Source organism: Corapipo altera, unplaced genomic scaffold, assembly GCF_003945725.1.
Source record: "Corapipo altera isolate COAL_440 unplaced genomic scaffold, ASM394572v1 23, whole genome shotgun sequence".
Lineage (NCBI taxonomy): Eukaryota > Metazoa > Chordata > Aves > Passeriformes > Pipridae > Corapipo > Corapipo altera.
The window spans coordinates 9,570,751-9,588,124 of NW_020884878.1; the positions used below are offsets into that span (position 1 = coordinate 9,570,751).

General features: G+C 39.4%; 1 protein-coding gene across 2 annotated transcripts in view; it reads right to left on the reverse strand.

The window, feature by feature from the left end:
* Nucleotides 1-17,374, reverse strand: part of CUNH14orf132 (chromosome unknown C14orf132 homolog) — a 56,110-nt gene that overhangs the window by 23,036 nt on the left and 15,700 nt on the right. The window lies entirely within an intron of this gene.

The window sequence follows — 17,374 nt, forward strand, 5'->3', positions numbered from 1 at the left end:
TGGTTTCTCAGCGGTACTAGAAAATGTTCTCGGTAAGACAGCTGTTATTCAATACAATATGGAAAAGCTAAAGGAAGAAGAAATTGTTTAACCTTGTCCTTACACATGTTCTAATTGTCTTTCCAACTTTATCCTAGATCAGGACATATTCTTCCTGATTCAAGGATATTAGAAAAAGGTTCTTCACCCAGAGGGTGGTTGGGCACTGGAACAGGCTCCCCAGGGAAGTGGTCACAGCACCAAGCCTGACAGAGGTTTTGGATGATACCCTCAGGCACATGGTGTGACTCTTGGGGAAGGTCCTCTGCAGGGTTAAGGGTTGGACTCGATGGTCCTTGTGGGTCCCTTCCAATTCAGCATACTCTGTGATCCTGTGAAATCAATGGATACCTCATTCAGGCAAGGGAAGGATAACTACTGCAGAACTAAGACCATATACAACTAAAAAAGATTCACACAAAAGCTTTTTCTTTTATCCTTGTCCCTTGTATGTTTGGGAATGCAGAGCTAGAAGAGTCTCCCCTGGCTCACCGAATGCAGGCTCTACAGTCTCATGTAAGTATAGGACATTGCTTCAGAAAAAGCTGCAGAACATGTACTTCGCAGATCTGTAAATGGTGAGGACACACACTTCTGAATATCCTGTAAAAAGCCAAAGATCTGCTTAGCAACCACATGAACTGCAACTGTTATGTACTGTAGAAAGAGCATAAGCAGTGTGGGTATGCTATAGCCCCAAGTCTCTTCTGTACTGCATAACTAAATTCCTGGAGGACTGTAGTAGGTAGGTAGGCCAAAGCCATGGGTTTACCGGATTAAAAAAAACAAACAGAGCTGTATGTATAAATCTCTCTGCCAGCTTGACCAGAAGGAAAAAATTCCATCATACTGACGAGTGGTTTGATATTGAGCAACGAGTAAAAACTACATATCAGTGCATCCTACCTACATCCTCCTTCCTTTCAGATTTGGTAGGAGTCCAGGGCTTCAGGGAAAGCTGAAAAAAAAGTCTGAGAATATTGTCCTTAAAAAACACCCTCACTGCAACACCAACCAACCTTTCCTTCCTCACAATGGTTTCCACACTGCTGCTGTCACCTTCCAACCTTTAGACAGTCTCCTGTTTTACACCCTATTTGTTAGTGCTGTTGGGGTTTTGGTATTATTCTTCACTTTTCTCAACAGGGTTCTCTTCTACTATACCTTCAACACTACTGCTGAAGTTACCACGGCCTATGAGTAACAGAGGAACAAGCTTTGCCTTCATTCAGCCACATCACAGAAGGCTGCTATATCCTCAGCCCTAAGCTGTCATGCCCAATACTCACTGGGGTGAAAAATCAATCTCTTTTAAAACCCTGTCCTTCAGCTTCTGCATCACATTTTGACTCCCCCAGTAACCTCTCCCTTTGGTACCAAACTACATTCCTTCTGGCTGTGTGCAGCTATGCTATGGAGGCTACTGAACAGGACAGGATGTGATGATAAACCATCTTTCCACAGTGTTGGCTGTAATCTACAGATTACAGTAAAAAAATTGAGAATTTTGAGAATGAAGTATTTTTTTTTGTTTGCCATGCATAACATTTTACAGAGATATAAAAGACAGGCTATTTTTCAAAGCTGACTACTGAACAAATTTCATCTGTACTAGAAAATATCATGTCACATTCAAAATTAAACAGAGAATGATGAAACAGTGGATATGTCATACTACCTAATCCACATTAAATAAAATTATCTTTGATATCAAATATGATTAGACAAAAGCAGTTCACAAGAATTCAAGCAGGAAATTGCAAAAGTAGTTTGATACATTCTCCCTGCATCAAAGGTTTTGTCCTGTCAGTTTTGACACAGTGTCCTTTAAAGAGAATGAGACCTTCCATTTCGAAAGCCCAGCTTGATGTTTTGAATCCAATTCCATCAGCCTTTTTTATGTTGGGATTTGATAAGGAAAACATTTCAGTTTAATCAAAATTTCTTTTTATGTAGAGATTGCCATAAAAGGCAATTCTGACTTCAAACAGAAGTATATTTATGCAGCAATGATGCTACTTAACAGTTATGGAGACTCTGAAGATCTTTGCAGCAAATGATGGCCATACATTTACTATACTGGCAGCAAAATGCTCAATCAGAGGTACTTGCCTCCTTAGCAAACCATTTTAAGGGTATCAGCATTTAGGAAGGTCAAGTCTGCAAAATCTTTCAACTGGAACAATCATCCAAAATACAAAGGTACACACATATCTGCATGTGCCCAAGACAGTGGGAGGTCATGAACACTGCTCTGGTGAGTGACACCTGGTTTTGGGGCCACACATTCTGTGCTCTCAATGAGTAACTTGAAATGACAAGCTTCCATCCTGCTAGTCCAGCTGGTGCTGTCACAAAGGCAGGGAGCATCCGTGTAGCAGCACAGCTACACAACACTGTAATTTATGTAGAATATGAATCTCCTTGTACTGTCTAAGGCTCAAACAAGCTGTCTGCACCATCTGAGGGGAACACGTGGTGAAACAGCTCATCTGAATCTCCGAAATCACCTTGAGGTGACCTGATAAAAAGCACTGACATTCAGCACATGGCACAGGCTCTTTCTGTAAAACTGACTTCCAGTTTTTTTGTTTGTAGGTCAGTAGCACTTCACCAAAGGTCTGGAAATAAACCTTACTGCCAATTTCCCATTTGGACAAATCATCTTTTACTAAAACGTGTATTCTCACTGCTAAAATGGCCTCATATAAGAGCACAGGAATGGCCATATGGTGTAAGACAGAAAGTCCATCTCCCTCGTGTTTTAGCTTGAACAGTGGCCATAAATAGATGCTTAGGAAAGAGAATAGCACAACAGAACAACCATGTCTGATATTTCCCCTTAAGAACTTACAGCCTCCAACTGTTTTCAGCTTAGGAGGTTCATAAGCCAGATACTACTGCTATGGATTTAATAACTTGCAAAGAATTTTGCTACCATGAACTTGTCCAGCCTCCACCTGAGCTCATCTGAAGCCGAGCATCCTTCTCAGTCTGGCCTCTTAGTGCCACTTAACAGTCAGGGTTACCCAGTGATTAGAGCCATGAAATCATCCTTGGGAGATATGCCATCCCTCCACGGGAGAGAGAGAAGCATGGATGACTAGTACCAACTGCAATCTATCATTTTGGTAGATTAACTTCAGTGAGATGAATCTCATCCTCAGTCTTGATGTCTTTGTTCTCCCAAAATGTACAGTATCTTCCTTCTGCAGTCTTATTTGAGATATTACATTAAAGACTGTGAGACCTTCACACTCAACACTAATGAGAGTTGCAAAGTGCCTGTGATTAACAGCAGGCTAAGTTCAGACAGCCTGCAATGCACTCCGTGACTGCTCTATTTTTCTGCCCATGCCTCTACAAAGCAAATATATGCCAATTTGCATAATCCAAAACTTTCACCCGTGTCACTGCCATTACAGTGACCTGCAGTCTGTTTTAGCCTCAGAGGGTATTTATAGTTCAGGCAAAGCCGTGCAGAGCCTCTGCCACCCTCTCCAAGAGCACTGGGCAAGGAGGCCAGGGCAAAGGGTTAACTGGGAAACAGTGAGGGATATGACAGGAGCAGATGGTGAGAGGGAATGCTGAAGCACACTGTTTGAAAATTAAACTCTTTTCCTAGTGACTATGTCGACACTGTTAAGTAGCGCTAATAGTACATCGCTTGCTAAATGGCTTCTGGGACTGGCAAAGAAAGAATTGATATCATTAAATAGCAACAGGCAGAAAACCAAACAGCAAAATGTCAAGTGGTAATGAGAACACCCACTGCGCTTAATACCTCCTACTGACATGCCTTTGGGTCACAAGGAGAACAAGGCTCTTGAACAGTTACATGATACTCTTTGCATTTAGCAGAAAAATCCTATCTTATAACCAAAATGATTCATAAGAGGAACAAACAACACATCAGGCATCAGTCACTGATACTCTAAAAATGACAGCTTTCTTAAGTAGCATCACATAAAATTCATCACTCAGCAAAACATTGCTCCATTTCTTTAAGAATCAGGTGTCAGTCATTTCTTCATAGTCAGCTAGGGAAGTGTAACACTTAGCTGCTGCTACCTTATTGGGAACCCAAGCCCAGCACAGGTGTTTGAAAGTGTAGCTGAATTTTCTACTAGGCATCTTCCAGAAACTAAGAAACCTCAGCAGCAGCTTTAACAGCTGTGCTGTATCTTTGCCCTGGCCTCACCAACACCACTCTAGGAATGGGATGCTGGGAGGTAAAACGAAACCCCAGGCGTTGTTTTGTAAAATCCCTGTTGCTACTTCAGAATATCTGACTTTCCAGTGTTTCATTTTGGTTAAATTTCAGATAGCATATTTTTACATGACAGTATTGTCCGAATACCTAAAGTGAAATTATTATTTTCTTTGCCCTGGCAGAGTGTGATTGCTGCAGTGCATATTTGTGTCTGAAAATCTTCCACCTGCAATCACAAATCAATCTAACACAGTTGCCGAAGGCAGCAGCAATATACAGGTTCACAAAAGCATCACAAGAACATCTTAATTCTTAAGCTCTTTTTAAAGAAATGTTTTGTACTAAGGAGATACCCAACATAACCAGTATTCTCCTCACACTAATTCTCTTGTGTCTCACAAAAACACGCATATATATATTCTCCTCATATAAAGTATGCACTGTAGATGAAAATGTCCTGGCAACTATTGATTTACTGCTAATATCTAGAGAACCAAGTTCTTCTGTACATCATCTGCCTGAATATCACCCTACTGTTTACAATGCAAAGACCGGCTCCACAGTGACAATCAAGACAGTTGTTCCATGTTCACTCCAAGTGGATTAGTTTGAACACATTAAACCCACACACAAAATTAAACACCACCTAAGGCAGTCTCTTTAATTTAATTAAATAGGCCTAATTCTGAAGAGGGAGGGTCCATGCAAATGTTTTACGCAGTTAACTTCAAATTCTCATTTTAATTAATTCAGTTTCCTGCTTCACCCTGAAATCACAGACTTAGGTTGACAAGCTTTGGAAAAACAGCTGCTTATTTTCAAGATAGAGTTGTCAAAATGTTCACCCTACCAATGGCAATTGAAAATTTTCACTCCAACTTGGAAGCATTAGGATTTCATCTGTTATTTTAATCTTGTTAAAAACATTCCATTATATTAATTCTACCAATCTCTGCTTTTCTTCCAATTCATTATATTCCTAGGACCTGTGTATTACTTCCTCCACTGCTTCCCCAGACCACGCTAGGCTAGATACTATGTCTTCATCCTTTTAGATGGTATCAGTATTCAGAGTTGTTCCTTATCAGCAGTATCTCAGATGCCAGAAGTTCAAGCCTTGTTGTTGAACCACACCAAGAGTTGCCTTCATCAACAGGTGTCTGGGAAGAAACAACCCAAGATGTTCCAAGATGCTGTAGCAGAGACTTCAATGCTGAGTTTGCTCTTGGCTGTAGAAACGAGTTTTCCTTAACTAAGGAACTGAGCTCAGCTGGATCATTGGCCCCAACCTACCCCTTAAGTGAGTACACATCCTGTGCAGGTTGGAGCATCTCTCTGTGGAAAGTTCCTCTACTGAATCAGCTGCAAAAAACAGTGTAAATAACTGGGATGAAGATAAGTGAATTTTTCACTCTCATATTTCTGCATAGGTAGCATCCAAGATGCCCTAATGATAAACACGCTGTGATTCCATTCCTGCAATTTACATCTGTCTAGTGCCTCCTTGAAATGGCTTTTATTATTTCAAAGAATCTTACTGCTTTTAAACTATTATTTTCGACCAACTGCTGTTGGATTTCATCTTCCAAGAGTGGAAGACTGAGAACGAACAAAAGCCTTTCTAATTAAAAAACCTGACAGTAACTGACAAGTCTCAAAGGAAATAGAGGAGTTTTTCATCCTGTTCCTGGTCCCAAGAATTCTTCCTCTCTTTCCATGCCAATGCCAGCAATGATGCAACTAGTAAAAGAGCATGCTTTGTCAGAGTTGAACAGAAATACAAATTTGTGTGAAGAAGTTGCAACTGTAAGTCACACATATTTTTATTGTGAATCTGTATACCCTCAGTTGGAGGGAGTGGTGAATATCACAAAAGCCTGCAGGATAATCAAGTGGATGTGCATTAAACTATCTAAATGTCCCTGGAACAACTATTAAAGCAGCAGCACTAGCTGATCTTCCACATAACTAATCCAACTGATGCTAGCATCCTATTGTGGACACCATGCTGGGGAAGTAGAAGATGCCTGGGTCTTGTACAATTATAACTATCATGCTTCCAGGAGAACATGCACACAAAAGAAAAGTATAAACAGAGGGAACCAGAAAGACAAGTATTTATCAAAATGGAAAAACTCAGAAGGAGGTTATAAAACCAACCATCAATGTTATAATGAGTAGAAGCTATTAAAATCTGTTTATAATTTCCAAAAATGGCAAAACAGAGGACCCTTTCACACCATGTATAGTCATACTGGGAAACTCAGAGAAAGCAGGAATTCCTTTAGAGATAAGAGCAATCAGTTTAATACAGAACGTGATTTTGGAAGGGCTTCAAATAGCAAGCCTTTGAGTTTAAACTCTAATCATACATGAAAAGAAAAGGTATTGATTATCCCACCTACTGCTTCCAATATTTTTGGCATTGGTAACTTCAAAGCCAAACTACTGGATTTAACTGGCCTTAATGGTCTCCTGCTCTGATTCAGGCTGGCAATTTCTTTCTGGTGTCAGAGAAAACCAAAAAAAACCCAAATCAACCAAACAAAAAAAGAATAATCTGGGGGAAAAGAAAGGAACAGTGGCTTGGGCATAATGTTTTGATGTCTCAAGGGACAGTTTTGCTCTAAGGATGCAAGTCGGTATTACTGACAGAAAGCAAGCACACATCTGCACGGTATCAGTGACAGTTTCAGTTCTTAGGCAGAGAATAAGTGGTTTTCCATGCGTCAGAGGATAAAGAGGACAATAAGAGTAACCCAAGCTGATTATAATGGCACTTCATATCTGCGTAAGGAAAAGGCATTCCCATCATAAACAGAAAAGCCAAATTATGAGGTGTAAGCAGAAACCACAAAGCAGTGCTCAAGAACAGATGTATAGGAAAAAAACTGAATGAAACCTAATCCCATTTCTCAAAGTGAAAAAGGGCTGCACAGGCCCTTCCTCCACCGTGACTTTTGCAGCCATGTTCATCTCTGACAAAATGGTGATGCCTCATTATCAGTTTACTGATGTGGCCAAGGTACCTTGATAGCAAAGAAAGGGGCTGACCTTCATATTCTTTTGATTTTCCTTCTGATCCTTCGCCCTTAGGCTGCTACAAGATGCTTAGGCTGTTCCTGGAGGGGGGAAAGATGGGAATTGGCAGACATTCACAGTAATGGAAGCAATGACACAATTTCAAATAGAACTAGTTCCAGATGAAAAATTGTTTAAATCACTAGTCTTCAGGCATGGGTAAAACCAACAATTTTGTAAATCACTGTATCCTTCAGTATACAGTAATCAGGATGCTTTTCACAAACACTAAAAGAATTTCAAGGGGCAAGTGTTAGGAGCTCAAACTAGAAGGATGCAAAATTCTGGACATCATCTTATTCCTTTAAAGAAAAAATAACTGCACAGAAATTCTTCTGTGTTGCATATGCTGACCACTGTTCAAACCAAAACCCAGGAGCAATAAAAAAACCTTGCATGCTCCTTCAATCCCTGCTACACAGCCTATGAAAAATTAATTGGCTGAGATTTAACTAAACCACACTAACAGGCTTAGCTCTGTTTCATCAGAGAAATTACTTACTATTTCATGCAGACTCAAAAGCTTTCAAACTATAGATCACATATATCTTATGTTACACAGTGATGGCTGTACTGCAAAGACAAGTTGGGATACATTTGTCTATTGAGGGAATTAACTGCTACCATGGCAGTTCTGATACAAATGCCTCATTTTCAGAACCTTTGAGACAGCCACCTGGAATCTACCTTCGAATATGATAAGAGTTAGGTCAGTCACCCCATTATAATGCAAACAGACTGGGAAAAATACTATTCTATGATGGCTTCCAGAGAGTAATTCTCTCATGGAAAATACTGGCAGGTATCCAATAAAAAACCTCAGAAATGAAATCAAAACAATTTAATTGATTCAATTTATTACATAATGATGATTTTCTTAAGTTTATACAGCCTATCAGACTCTGAAAAAACAGAGGAGAGAGAAAACTGGTAATGATGTATAAAATGTTATTTTGGCTATACAGCATTTTTATCCAACATTTTTTCCTATTTATTTTTTTCTTTCCCTTTCACTCTTATGTTGTATTACATCTTGACATACAAAAAAAGGTGGGAGGACTATTTATGTAAGGCTATTATTATCAACATTTTTGCTTGCTTACTTGGCACCTTGTTCAAGACACACAATAAGCCTGAGAACCAACAATGTATTCCAGTTGAGATGGACAAAAAAGGAGAAAAATCTGACACAATGTTAGCCCTCTTAATGTCTGGAGGCATTAAGGGTACTGGGCAGCACAAAGGTCAAGCAGCTTCCAGAAAGAAAGGAGGACTGCCAAATGTTCCAACTGCATACACTTCATTTGATAGAATACCAACACGTGTCAGGTTGGCATACATCTTGATCCCATAAGGCACATGGCTTGAATAACCTATAGACTGCACATTCCCCTCAACTTATTCTGTAATGCCTCAGTAGTGGTTTACACCTGAAGAAGAAAACACACAATGTGCTTAAAAACTAATCCTATGAGTGATTAGTAATTACCTGAGTGAGTCAATCACAAAATACACATGAGAATAAAAATTAGAAGGTGAAATAATGTTGACAATTTCCTAATTTCTAGTATTTGAAGAGCAGTATTCATCAGGCTAAGAAAAGTGCCATCCAACAGAACTAATTGTTGCAAATCATGAAGAGAATAAAACTCAATCACATGTAAATCTTGGGTGCTTAATAGCTCAGTGTCACCAGACAACTATTTCAACCATCTTCTAGGATTTACAGTTCCCACAGCAGAGCCCAAGGAAGAGAAGTAACATGTGTTTCTCATCCCCTTCAATTCAAGGTCAGCAGAACGACATGAACACAATTCACAAATGTCTTAAAACAAGCCTGGATTACTTTGCTTTGAATCAAAAGAGAAGCATCCATACGGGACATTTCACTGTCTCTGTGAGTGGGGCAGAAACCTTTATCAAAGTGTGACAACAGCCATCATCAGAGCCAAATATTCCATATGTTCTCACAAACCCAGATTCTCACAACCTAGGTTTTGCTCATGTATTAAGATCATCAAGGGATGATTAAGTGTGGATGAACTAGACAGCAGCTGATGACAGCTTTATCACGCCAAACCAAAACAGAACAGCCAGGCCATCTGTGTTTGTGTACTTATGTTTAAGATTGTTCAAACAGTTCAGAGCACATTACAGAAAAAGATAATAAATTATACATTGATTCTTTTTCTCTAGATAAACGTGCCTATATACGTGTAGGCAAAACAGCACTCCTTAGTGCCTGACATACACACAGGAGGGGCACAAATCTATGTATAATTTATCATACTTCTGTTTGTAATTCGATACTTGTGCTTTGAACACTTGGGGCTGCACAGGATAATTAAGGTCATGAATATGTAACAGTTTTCCTCAGGAATGAACGTTTTCCTACCCAAAAGTGATTTCTGTAAAAGCTTGTTCAGTTTTTCTTGTGTTATGGAAGGCTGAGCAGGGAACAAAGAAAATAAAGTTAAAATGTATTTTATTTGAATATTACCCCCATTTTACTCAGTGGAATATTAATTATGGAATAGCTCACTACCAGCCTGGAGAACTAGAACAGTCTAGAGAGGAGTGATTTGGTGGTCTCCCACGTCTCATAGAAGATGCAAGTTCACACTTCCCTGCTGTCTTAGGATCCAAGGGTGTTTGCAGCAATGTTTTTAAAGTACATAAACAGGAAAGGAATGATATTGTCCATGAGCTTGAAAGCTGTCCCTGAGTCTGCTGCAATTCAGGTACAGAAGAAATCACCACCACCAGAAGAGTGTACCAGTTGAAAAGTCTTTCAGGTAAAAGTTGTTGAAAAGTAATCAGAAAACGAGCTGGCTCCAAGGCCAGGCAGGATTTCTCCACAGCCTGAGAGCCAAAGTAAATACACAGACTGATCTGCAAGCTGAAGTTCAGAGCCCTCTGGTCAAAGCAACAAAACAGCTAAGGGATACCTCGGTGCTTAAAGAGACAAAATTCAGACTGAAACAAGACATGTACATCTTAGACACTTGCATACGCACATCCATGACTACACACACAATTTTGTGGTGGTCTCTTGCACTACAGATGCAATTTTAAAATAATCCATCTGGTCAAAAGCAGTCTAAGACTGAGAATAATTATCAACAGCTGGAACACAAAAAGTAAGGTGAAATATTAGGCAAATGAACTGCACCAAAATCCCAAACTGTTTTATTAAGCCCTGAATACAAGTTATACAAAAACAGTTTCAAGAAGAAATGCCTGGCAGAAGCATAACACTCTCAGCCCCAGGAGATGTGTATGCACATGGCAGTGCAGTTCTGAACAGAAGTGAAGAGCTGGCTGTGTTCTTCAGTCCAAGCTTACATACTCAGATTATGAACTCACTGATCTAGATTATAATACTTTTACCGACACTGAGGTTTTATTTATGACACCTTTGAACCCAGCTTAAGTAAAATATCACAATCTCATTTTATCAGGGCATCGATGAGTGTGTTGTTAAAAGAAGAAATGACAGAGGAGACAAAAATTGGAGCAGTCACAAAGATTCTCACCGAGGAGCCAGTGGTTCTGATACAAGTGCAGTTCACTTAAAAATTGAGGCTTGGCACATCCCCGTATCATTCAGTGGAGCCTTTGAATCTGATGGAGCACCTAATAATGGAGACCTCTTAAAGAAAGTCAACAGGCAAATGAAATTTGATTGGCGCTAACCCTAAAACACTCTGAAGGTTGTTGTGTCCTGGAGAGAAAAACAATATCCTTCACCCCTGTGGCCTGACAGCTATCCATTTACCCACAGAGGGACCCTCCCCAGCCACATGAAGTCACCCAAACTGCAACTCAAGCCCTTTTCAAGCTGAGCATCACCTGTCAAAAATTCAACACAGAAATATTCATAAACATATTAATAAACAGCATGGAAGTTGTTCAGTAAAACAGTGACAATATCTAGTACTTGCAAAAATGCAAGCATCCCTTTCATCTTTAATTGCCTGTAATTGTTGTTCTTTTCAAAAATATCTCCAAGAGACTTGTGTATCCCACACCACCATTCTGTGTCTTGCATGGATAAATCCGTAACACAACAAGGTACTCAGAGCTCAAGAAGAAAAGCCACAAAGAAAAATTATTAGATTGGATGCCCCAAGAAACAATTAAAGTCATCAGCAAAAAAACCACCACAGAGAGAGGCTCATTCCATCTGGTTTGTCCCCTCAGAGCAGTCTCTTTAAAAACATTCTCCAACTTACCAGCCAGTCAAAGGGACGCAAATTTAGAGATTTAAGATGGACATCAAGAGCTACCTTGGGAAGACACCTTTTGCTCTCCATTGGAAGTTAAGCACCTAATCTTATGGAATTGCAAATCAGTGTTTATTTGCAAATTTATGCAAAAACCTTTTAATTTGTTAACTGCTGGAGTAGGAACTTATTTCCTATTGCTATTAGCACATTTAAGATTTCAGAGTTGCAGTAAAGTATCGGCACATACATCTAAAATTAACTACACAGACCCGTCTTAAATGTAACTAAATCAATAAACTAATAATACAAGGAATAGCAGAGTAAAAGGGAAGGATTTTTCAAATGAATTATAATTTCTTTAAAGCAGTTCTCCATTTTTGTCTTTTTGAAAGTTCTCTGCAAGTCATGACTGCAATATGAATGATTGTACCTAGAAAGCAGAGTCAAAGTGATAAAAGCAACATCAGATAATAAACAGATGACCATAATAAACAGATGACCACGTTCATCCAAGTAAAAATGAGATCAAGTTAAAAAGTTTAAAACATTAGCAATAAACCAAAGTTTTCTATGTATTTGTTGGTAGAGCTGAACTCAAGTCAACCTTTTACATAAAGTTTTTCCAAGGCCTAGTAAGATCTTCAAGCTCCCTAAAAGCATGGATGCTGCTCTGAGTGCTTTCCTCCTAGCATAATTCAATACTTGATCCAGTTCTCCCTTAAAAATAAACTGGTAATCATGCTATAAGACATTTCCTGACTAGGGAGTCTGTACAAAATCAACCTCTGCATTACATCCTGCCATTACTCAAAGTTCCACTAAGTTAAGACATTATTTACTAATTGTCAAGTATATAGAATCAATTACAGAATAAAACCATATTTAATCCACCCTGTTGCTCAAACATTATCATGGAAATACAACTAAAAAAATGCAGTACATCAATGTAAGACTACTGCCCAGCTTAGAGATTCACCACATAAAAATAAGCTCTAGCTCAGTCCAGGAAAAAGTGACCCAGAGAAGTGTGAAATTAAAATATAATATTAAAAAAATCTCCCAGGCTGGGGTTGTGCAGGAAATGTGCAAATGTCTCTTGAATTTTTTATTTATACAGATTGCTTGTATAATACAAGTTAAGTTAGTGAAACAAACAACCCAAATTTAAGAGATTAATACAATGTGGTTTCAGGCCAGTTCCAAACCACATCCCATTACAGTACAACCTAGAAAGCTTGTAGAAGCCAGTGGAAAAGTTCTACTGACTTCACAGGAGAGACACTACTGACCATAGATAGCCACCCAACTGAAAAAAGAATAATGGGACATGTACTGGGTGCCATGGAAAACCAGGCCAATACTCAACAAGAGACGTGTATTTGCATCCTTGCTATTTTCTGAGTCAGTAACTTCACAAACTTACATTTGTCCTTTTTTTTTTTTTTTTTTTTTTTTTTGTTGTTCTTATTTCTTCATAAACGTTCAGGGGTTTTTTTGGCAGAATGGTTGAGCTCCACTCTGGTTTCACTTGCTTTTAGTTTGCACAAAGCCACAGAGAGGTTCCAGTCATGCTTAGGCACTTTGACTACAGTGTAATTAATTTACGACTATAACTAGTAATTAGAATTCTCAGTGGCTTCTTTATACCAAGAGCCAGTACAGTGCAAGGAACCAACTGCTGTCAGATATCCTCTGCCTATTCAAAGCATACCCATGTCTGCTATGTGCATGAGAAAATCAAAGCACTGGATTCAATGAATTCAGTCCTTCTCTTTATATTAGTTTTATATTGACATTTACTGCAACAATATACTATCAGTTTGTTGGAAATGTATGCAAAAAATGACACCTGTCCTGATTTATGCTAGGAAACAAAGCAGTATGGTGTCTGCCCATTCAGAACAACCTGAAACCAAAAAGTATTCCCCGTGGGAAAAACTTGAACACATCCAAGAAGGTAGAGTTTCATTATCCTCAAGTGAATCTCTGAACAAACTTGTTTGACCCAGCCTGTAATACAAAACACACTTATATGAAACACACACACAATGACAAACTCCTCAGAAGGACCTCAAGGAGCGTGACTGCGATCCCTAAGAAGGCCTGGGTCCCAGTAAATAAAAGAGCAAATGCAGCATGGTTAAACTTTAATTATATTTGGCTCCCTCAAAACAGATGCTCACAGACAGATTTCTGTTTCACCCACTAATGACTGTCATACACAATCATGTCACTGATTTCATAGAGCTGCAGGGCTTCCACGTTTGCAGGCAAAACTGACAAGACACAACTAAAGAATATTCACAAAATCCAACACCCTGCTTCATCCAACAGGGATATTCAGATACTGCAGTAGAGGTAAGAGAACCAGACTGGGCCATGCTGCTCCAGAAAGCGGAATAATTGTCAGACTGCTGGTGCCTGTTACAGCCTCTGCATGTTAGAGCAATAGCCCTCCTGATCGTGCTTGGGAAGCCACAGTGTGCTCCTCCTGTTCACCCACCTGGTCTGGGTTCCTAGACCATCACCTGCTGCTGAAAGGATAACACGAGGTAGTGATACGAGAAGACTGAGATAGGCAGGGGGTCAGAAGGAAGAGGTGCATCACAAATATGTGCAGGGGAAGGCAATCTGTTGGGAAATCATATATGCCTGGTGTACCTCACACTGCCCTAGAGTAAACTCCCACCAAGAAATTTGTCATTTTGATTATTTCAGATACGACCCCCCACAAGATTTTACAGTGGGCCTTTGTCAACTTCATCTTTCTGTTTCTAGATCTATTAAGGATGAGATGGGAAATGGATACACTCATTCCCAGTCCCAGGCTGTGTTTCTCAACTTGGGTCTTACGAGCTCAGATGACAACACATCAAAATGCAGCTCAAGAATGGAGCTCCAGTCTGTTGTTGTGCAGCACTGCTGTCATGAATCTCATTTCATTAAATTTTATTGAAAACAACTTCTTGTTCTTGCAGCTTAAACAGAGAAGGAAGCAGAAACAAAAGCAAACACTTCTGTTTCTCCTGTTCTGGGGGTGGACAGAGCCTTAGTGTGACTACACATCAATTCCCACATATACATAACTGATATTAAACATGTCCTTCAAATACCAAGCAGAGATTGGATCCCATCTGTGTGTCCTAGCTCTGCCCACAGAAGCATTTTTTTCCCCCAAGAGGCACTAAATTACCCCAGCACTGAGATACCAAAACCAATATGCATCATCTCCAAGGTGAAAATAGAGCTGAGATTTCACATGCCAGCTTCAGAGACAGAAGGGTTGGTCACTAACCTGCTCAATCTGTAGCAGAAGAGTAAACTTCCACCTCTCACCTTCCATTAGGACCCATTTTCCTCTATAATCCCCTTGTGCAGGCACTACTTGTGTTTCCCCAAAGGGAAGGTGTTCATTCTTTGAGGAATGCAGAAAAACTAAAGTTTTACTTTGAAAATACCACCAGTACCCCTTATCCATTGATACACACACTCCCTGTAAATCTCACCATTGCCCATCCTTTCTATTTCAAGCTCCTTACAGTTGTACAGTAAGAAAAGAAAAAAAGAAGGGACATTAATAATTCATCCATGTCTTACTGATCAGATGGAGAGAAAAAAAGGAGAAATACAATTTCTAGAAAGCATTAGAGTGCACAACTCATTACTGAGGAAATATCATTGGGTCACTCTAGTCTTCAAAATACACTGTTACCTTTCAATGAAAAGTACAGTCTGTCTTGTGTCACAAAAATCCTTACCTAGCCTTGGAACCCAGCCCTGTCTGCCAATGATTGTGGCCTATGAAGGCTCCAAAAGAGACGGGCTTTGAGACAGGATCTGCTCACATGCAGAGAACAGCAGCAAAACCAGCCAGCCAGGATTTGTGTCACAAAGAGATCTGTGTCACAAACTGGACTATTTGCACAATAAAGGAGGAAAAAAAAAGGAAAAGCAGAACTAATTTTTTTAATGGACCTTAATCTTCCCCTTTTACTCATATTTAAAGTTCCTTATTGTCTTATCATATCTGCTTTGATTGTAAGCTCTTCAGGGCTTTTTGTACTTGTTTGGTGTCCACCACAAGACAAGCTGATGAATCTCTGAAGGATTCTCAGGGTTCATCTCAGCTCTAATTCCCAAACTGCCTTAATCCTTAATGGACTATTGATATTTTGATGTTAATTTTCAATCATTCTTATCTACAGCTTGTTTCACTAATCCTAATGAACCAATGGCTTCACAACATTGAACAAACTCAAAAGACAGCAAGCTGTTCTCCTGCTTCTGTTAGAAGAATCACAGATCAGCCAAAGGCTGATTTTGAACACTTTTCACCAAGAGGCTAAAATACAAAGGCATGCTCATTCTTCTCTTCAGAAAACACAGTGGCTGTGGTCAAAGGCTGTCTGGCATTCTGGGGCTGAAAAGTGCACAGCTGACCCCTGCTGATCTCTAGTTATTACAGTAGAAAAAACAAGAAAATGCAGGATTGCCATCTGCCAACTATACTTGGGCATCCACAGACAGAACAAGATGAACCAATATGAGTTGACAACTGTAAAATATTATCTGATCCATATGATTTTCATCTTGGACCTTCATTTAAATCTGTAATTTAGATGATGACATTTCTTTTGTTTGCAGAAATGTAAATGAGATATTTTGCACATGAAAAGTTTGACATTGGTGGAGTGAATTATAGGGATACTGATGTTCTCTACTTTCTCTAAAGGTTACTGTGATCTTTTGTTGATTAAGACACATGATGTCACTAAGATAAATGCTTCAGTTGCTAGTAACAACATCGCCCAGTGAAACATCAAACATTTTTACACAAAGTGCTGAATAACATAAGGAAAGGATACTTCTCATGTCAAAGCAGGAAGTCTATGACCATAATGATTCTGCATTGTATTATAATATAAATGTAAATGTTTGACTTAAGCAACACCGATGCACTAGTCTCCACAGCTGAGAAATCAATAAGCATGAAAGGCACATTTAAGAAAGTTTTTTCCAGATGATACCCTTTGCATCTGCTGGCCATCTTGTTCTTTCAAGTGAAAAGAAGCTACCAGCAAGACTAAATGGAATTTTAATAAAAATGAACAGCTATTTTGTATCATGATTTCAAATGAATTCTCATATCATGACACAAAATGATGAACAGCAAATTCATAATGAATCTGCCCCTTTTTGCCATAAAGATACTGAAAGCAAAAAGAAATTAATTTAAACCAGACCAAAGCTAACTGGACCCAAACCACTCCAAGCATATCTGACACAAAACATAGAGATGCTGACTTCAGTTCAAGGTGATAGCCCCTTCTTTTTAGACACCCTCATTCATATCCCACACATGAGGTTTTTCTACCCTCTCCAAAGACATGGAGCCAGCATAGACATGCAATTCCTGTCCTCAGGACTAGTGCATTTGTTGAAAAGAAACAAGACAACCTCAGCTTTCACCTAGTCAACTACAACCTGAAATGGACTACGCAAATGGAGTCTCTCTAATGTATTGATGCATGAAAACTGGATTTAAACACGTGATTTGGAAATCCAGATCTGAAAACCGATGCAATGCACAATAGCACAGGATTGGTTTTGTCTCAATTACAAAAAATGCCACATTGCTGGAAGAAGAGGGGTGTGTACTAGCAGACAGCTGAGACCAGATGCAAACAGGCTGCTCTCTCCCACTCACAGGGCTGACCTGGGTGCTCATGAGGACTGCCCCACAAGTGAATGAAGCAGCATGGGAACTCAGACTGCTTCAGCAAAAGAAAGAGGGATATCCACAAAGCAGTGA